The sequence below is a fragment of the Trachypithecus francoisi genome, unplaced genomic scaffold, assembly GCF_009764315.1.
Source record: "Trachypithecus francoisi isolate TF-2019V2 unplaced genomic scaffold, Tfra_2.0 Lachesis_group9, whole genome shotgun sequence".
NCBI lineage: Eukaryota > Metazoa > Chordata > Mammalia > Primates > Cercopithecidae > Trachypithecus > Trachypithecus francoisi.
Genome location: NW_022681474.1, coordinates 63,583,104 through 63,590,091, shown reverse-complemented (window position 1 = coordinate 63,590,091; position 6,988 = coordinate 63,583,104). Strand labels below are relative to the sequence as shown.

The 6,988-nt window shown below is 42.7% G+C and overlaps 1 pseudogene; it reads right to left on the bottom strand.

Moving 5' to 3' along the window:
* Positions 1-276: 276 nt before the first annotated feature.
* Positions 277-1,068, bottom strand: LOC117082434 (annotated as a pseudogene).
* Positions 1,069-6,988: the final 5,920 nt, after the last annotated feature.

Genomic DNA, 6,988 nt, shown 5'->3' with positions numbered 1-6,988 from the left:
CATTCCCTGCCACAAGAAGGAAAATTTCTAACCGCTGAACATTTATTTCACCAAAACTCCTCCCAGGAAATATAAGTTCCCCACAAATAACACATTTTGATTTACTATTCTATTTAATTAAACAAGTACATAACTGAAGCATTCTGAACACAGATGCAGGAGGACTTAGGTGTCAGGCTGAAGATCACTTATGTCCTTTTTTTTTTTTTGGCTATTAATCATGCCATGTTATTTTTAATTATGTACAAAGATCTAACATGTCACCCAGGGACCATTTCACCCACTGCTCTGTTTGGCCGCCAGTCTTTTGTCTCTCTCTTCAGCAATAGTGAGGCAGATACCCTTTCCTCAGAGAAGAGAAATTCATGGTTTGTTGCCCTTGCCAATAAGTAAAATGTTGGAAATTCAAGCGGTAAAGCTGTTGCCATTGGCATCTTTCACGTGAACCACGTCAAACGATCCAGGGTGCCTCTCTGTGTTGCTGATCACACCAGTTCTTCCCAGGTTAGCACCTCCAGTCACCGTACACAGCTTACCGGCATCAAACTTGATGAAATCAGTAATCTTGCCAGTCTCCAAATCAATCCGAATGGTGTCATTCACCTTGATGAGGGGATCAGGATAGCAGATGGTGTGAGCATCATGAGTCATCAGATGAGGGATTCCTTTTGTGCCCACAAAGATTTTTCTCACTTTGCACAACTTGTACTTGGCCACCTCAGGTGTAATAAGATGTATATCAAAGCGACTCTTGGTGTCATAGATCAGACAGAAATTCTCTCCCTTCCTGTCAATGCTGATGACATCCATGAATCCAGCAGGGTAGGTTATATCAGTTTCAGACCTTGCCATCCATCTTAGTGAACGGCTGCATGCAAATCTTTACTTCATCTCCTGTCAGGGCATACTTAAAGTCTTTTCCTTAGGAAAATGATGAGGGGGAGACACTCTCTCAACTTGTGGGGGACCACTGGATGGACGAGGAGCAAACATACTGGACAATGTATCCAGCATCCAATGCTTTGGAGCTGCTACCTGCTTCAGATGCTTCTTGGGACTATGAGTCATGGCTGCGTTAGGCAAGGAAAGAGGATCACCTATGTCTTAACCCTTTCTTTTTGCAATAATAGAATAACTAAACATGGGTAATTTATAAAGAAAAGAGGTTTATTTAGTTGGTTCTGCAAGCTAGGAAGTATGAGAAGCACGGCTCCAGCATCTGCTTGGCTTCTGATGAGGGGCCCATGGTAGGTTAAAACATGATGGAGAGGCGGGGCGTGACGGCTCAAGCTTGTAATCCCAGTGCTCTGGGAGGCCAAGGTGAGCAGATCATTTGAGGTCAGGAGTTCGAGACCACCCTGGCCAACATGATGAAACCCTGTCTCTACTAAAAATATACAAAAAATTAGCTGGGCATGGTGGTGTATGCCTGTAGTCCCAGCTACTCGGGAGGCCTAGGCAGGAAAATTGTTTGAGCCCAGGAGGCAGAGGTGGCAGTAAGCCGAGATCGTGCCACTGCACTCCCGCCTGGTGACACAGCAAGACTCTTTTTCAAAAGAAAAAAAAAATGGTGGAAAGGTCAAAGGTGAAGTGGACATGTGTAAAGAAAGGCAAAACCTGATGTCCCGGCTTTATAACAACCCGCCCTTCTGAGAACTAATCCATTCCCAAGAGACCTAATCCAAGACTAATCCAAGAGCTCACTCACTACGGTGAGAACAGCACAAGCCATTCACGAGGGATCCACCCCCATGGCCCAAACACCTCCCACTAGCCCCACCTCCCAACGCTGCCACTTTGGAGATCAAATTTCAGCATGAGTTTTTTGGGGAAATAAACTCAAACCATACCCATATCATAGCAATCTACAAAATCATGAAAGCCATCAGGGTTGCCATAACTACACTTAAATTATTTTAACTCTGTTATCTAAGGATCCCAGGAACACAAGCAATAAAAATTTTCACTCAAAGACTTTGCAGAGGAGTCTCAATTCTCATTTAAAGCTTTAATGTCATCATAATGTTGGGTTCCTTAGCCATCCTAAAGGCTGTATGCTCTGAAGCATTTACTTGTTTCTTTTACAACATTAAAAATGGAACACTTCCATTTTTAGGGCAAGCAATTTATTTTATTGGAATTTCTTGGGTAGTCTCCAGCTGTGCAGGCCAAGTGACTTATCTGGGGGTCACAGACACATTCTGAACTTGTGAGCTCTCCATTTCTGAGTCGATCAGAGTGGAAACTCTATTCAGCTTGTTAACACACATTTAGTGAGTCTCTCTTATACACCTGGCCCAAATTTATATAGGAAATAGAAGTTTGGAAATGAGAAATGTTTGTTTCGTTCCTTTAAGCCACCTCTAAGAGCTAGACTAGCCTTTCAGATCAAGGACTATATATCAAGGACTGTACTTCTAAGAGGATCAGCTCAACTCCTGAGTGTTGCATGGGAATGGGGTCAGTCCTAGAGATGACTCGTGGATTGAAATTGGTCTAGGAGGGATCAGCAGTGGCCCTGATTGTGTGTTGGTTATGTAGTGGAAGGAAGAAGAAAGAGGGTTCTGTAAAGAGGAAACTCAGTCAGGAAGTGGAAGGACCACAGACTTCTGGGCTGACCCTCCCTGGAGTGACCTTGAGCCCCTAATCTGGTCTGGGGATGACCCCTTTGAATATATTGGAACAGACCCAGAACCCCAAGGATGGAGCACTATTCCCATTCAGGGAATAGTGATGCATGTGGGCCAATCAGTGGCTCACCTAGCCCCACCGTATTCCATGGCTGCCCCACCAGGACCTCGTCTTCTCTGGATCCCGTGCTGCAATGATCTGGGATGCATTTCTGTGTGGTTGAAGTCTTTAGGTAGCAGCTAGGAGAACTACTATTTTTGACATTAAAGAAATCATGTTTGGTGATCATAAACTAGTTTCATCATTTAATCTTTTTGTATATCCAGACTATGACCTTCTCTTTCTTTCTTTCTTTCTTTATTAATTTGCCAATTCATTTATTTAGCAAATATTTTTCAAGATCTTTATGTGCACATAGCAGTAGTTAGGAAGGTGAGAGATTAACAAGCACAAAATGTATTCTGTAGAGAGGTGACTGCAGTATTACATGGTGTGACAAAGTGACAATTTAGGGACAAGTTTTGAAAATGACATTCTCCAAAGTTGAATTGAAATAAAACATAAAGTGCGTAAGATTAGCCATCCATAGAAGTTACTCAACCTGACTGACACAAATGAGTCTTCCCCATAGTAACAACTGTAAATATAACTACATTTTGTAATCGGGGAAACATAATATGAGGTTATGTTGTCCTACTATAAAACAAAAGCATTCATGTGTGGGGAGAAAGGGTGAAAAAGAAAAGTATTGGCTGGGCGCAGCAGCTCATGCCTATAATTCCAGCATTTTGGGAGGCTGAGGTGGGTGGATCACCTGACCTCAGGAGTTCAAGACCAGCCTGGGCAACAAGGTGAAACCCCATCTCTACTAAAAATACAAAAATTAGCTGGATATGATGGCAGGCACCTGTAATTCCAGCTATTCAGGAGCCTGAGGTGTGAGAATTGCTTGAATCTGGGAGGTGGAGTTTGCAGCGAGCCTACATCGCGCTACTGTACTCCAGCCTGGGTGACGAACAAAACTCATAACAACAAACAAAAGTATCGCTAGTGTGCCTCCAGCACTGTCCAAGGGAGAGAAAATAATAGACCAGTGTTTGTTATCTAGATGGACATAGTCCCAGAGAGAAGGCTAATATTTGCATAGTGCTTTACTTTACAAAGCGCTTTCATGTACATAGCTCTTTCAACATTCACAATTGCTCCATAAACACGCTATCATTATCATTCCTGTTTTATTGAGGAGGAAATGGAGTCTGGAGGCAAAGTGACTTTCCAAGGTCACCTTGTCAATGGAGTAGACCTAGGAGTGATCTGAGTTGAAGGTGAGTGGGGTACTTTCCACTTCCCTGTAGCTGTCTCATATACGCCAGTGAAAACCCACCACAAGGCCAGGCGCGGTGGCTCACACCTGTAATCCCAGCACTTAGGGAGGCCAAGGAAGGAGGATCGCTTGAGCCTAGGAGTTGGAGACCAGCCTGGGTAACATAGTGAGACCCCGTCTCTACAAAAAATACAAAAATTATCCAGGTATAGTGGTATTCCAGCTTTTCCAAGTCCCAAGAATTGCTGGAGCCTGGGAGGTCGAGATTGCAGTGAGCAGCGATGGAGCCACTGCACTCCAGCCTCAGTGACAGAATATGAAAGAAAAAAACGGTGGCTGGCTTCAGGTTTTTGCAACCTGTGTAGCTGTGACCTGCACCAGAGAGGGCCTTACTCTTAGTTTAATGCTTTATTGTCACTATCCTGAAGTTCGTTAATAATTTTTTAACAAGGGACTGGGTATTTTCATTTTGTACCAGATCCTACAAATTGCACAGCCAGTCCTGACTGTACAAGTGATGGCTACCAGCTGGGCATGAGAGTCTTGGGAGTTTGTCCCAAAGTTTTGGGAGCTTGAAAGGTATATGGGATCTGGAAACAAGGACAGGAGAGGAAGTAGGCATAGGGAGAAACATGGGGAAAGGCAGGGTGGTAGGGCATACTGGGCACACTCTCCAGAGTAGTACCATCTTGCAAGCTTGCTGCCTTTGGTTCATTCCAGAATATCCCTGATAAAGAGTTATTGAAAGTAATGACAAAGACTGCAATTACTTTTGCAACAAACTAATACCACAACAGGTCTGTATGCTTAGTCCTTACATGTCTCCAAGGACACCATGATTCACTTGATTGACTCTTGGCCAGCAACTGGGAATATGGCTCCTGAAATGTTCTTTATGGTAGTGACGGATAGTTTTTGTTTCTTTTTGGGACACAGTCTCACTCTATCACCCAGGCTGGAGTGCAGTGGTATGATCATAGCTCACTGCAGCCTTGATCTCCTGGGCTCAAGTAATCGTCCCACCTCAGCCTCCTGAGTAGCTAGGACTATGGGCACGCAACATCATGCCCAGCTAATTTTTAATTCGTTTTCAGAGAGACAGGGTCTTGCTATGGCGCCCAGGCTGGTCTCAAACTCCTGGACTCAAGTGATCCTCCTGTCTCAGTCTCACAAAGTTTTAGAATTACAGGTGAGAGCCAATGCACCTGGCTATGATTGATGGTTTTGCTACATATACTTGGAGCAATGGGCCACACTGTACTGGTTTGTCGGGTTCTTTGCACAAATGTCAGGACACTTGGGTTTTTTTACTGGGATCTTGAGTGTTGGTTGTCATGACTGGTTGTATAGCAGGAGGTACCTTTGTGACCCACATGCTACAAAGCCCTCAGATTCTGAGACTCATATATACCAGATAGCTCTACTGGAGAGAAAGTGCTCCTGTGTGTTTGTGAATGAGGAAGGAAATCAGAGGCCTATGCTGGGTCTCCCAGGACCCTCCCTGGACTCCTCTGTTTGCACATTCCCTGCCATTTTTGCTCAGTATGCTTTGCTGCAATGAATCTTCAAGCCCTCTCACTGAGTCTCATGCATCCATCTGGCGAATAACCAAAAACAAGACAAAGTCTTTGGAAATAGTCCTTACGCTATTTTCTGCATTTTTCATGATCAGAATCCATGTGGGTTTTTTAAAATCACACACACACAAAAATTCACTATGACAAAAATTTGGAACTCAGGAAAGAAAAGTATTCGTGAATGAGCTACAAAAATAAGCCATGGCAATGAGCAAAATGCAGGTGGGTGGGGAGGACACTTGTAACTCTGATCACAAGAAAAGTGGTCATTTCTTTAACATATGAATGGTTCCTATAAACCAAGAAGAAAATCCCAACAATCCAACAGGAAAATTATTGAATGGATTACGCACACAAAAGATATGATAGTTCACTCAAAAAAGAAAGATAAGGATACTAAGCAATAAATTCAAAATTAAACCAAAGTAAGATACCAATGGCGTGAACCAAATGCTTTGCTGACATTGTGGGATAGGGTATGGTAGATTTATATATTGCTTATGAGGGTACAAATTAATACAACTTCTTTGGATTTTAATTTCCCAATACTTTTAAAAATTTTAAATGACCTGTCCTTTGGCCTAGTGAATCCACTCTAAAAACTATCTCACAGATATGATTCCTGAGCATAGGTTAAATAGAAGACATTCACTCACTGAATGCTGTTTATAAAAGCAAATGTCTAAACAATCCATGTGTCCGTCAACAAAATTCTGGCTGAATTATTCTTAATCCATACATTAGAAAAGTATAGAGCAATTCAAAAAAAATAAGATAAGGGCAGGCATGCTGTGGCTCACACCTGTAATCCCAGCACTTTGGGAGGCCGAGGCAAGTGGATCACTTGAGGTCAGAAGTTCGAGACCAGCCTGGCCAACATGGTGAAACCCCCATCTCTACTAAAAATACAAAAATTAGCCAGGTGTGGTGGCTCATGCCTGTAATCCCAGCTACTTGGAAAGCTGAGGCAGGAGAATCACTTGAACTGGGGAGGCAGAGGTTGCAGTGAGCCAAGATCACACCACTGCACTCCAGCCTGGGCTACAGAGCAAGAATCTGCCTCAAAAATAAATAATAAATAAATAAATAAATCTATATGCACTTGACATGTTCAAACCCTTTGCCACTGTAGATGAAAAATGTAATCTGCATAACACAAATAGTGCAATAATATTTATGAAAAAGGTATATTTGCTATATCTTTGATATGCATGTATATGCACAGAAAGGGTTTGTAAGGATGTAGACCCACTTTTTAACACTTCCTTTAAGAGGAATGGAATAGAAAGGTTTTGATTTTTTTTCCACTTTTCATTCTATGCGTTTTCTTGTTTCTACTAGGAGAATGTATGCTCATGTTACATTTGTGGACAGAGAATAAAAACAATAACTAAGTCAAGAGAATCAGGTTCACAAAAGCCTTACCTGAAACTGCCCACAGGGTGAACACCAGGAA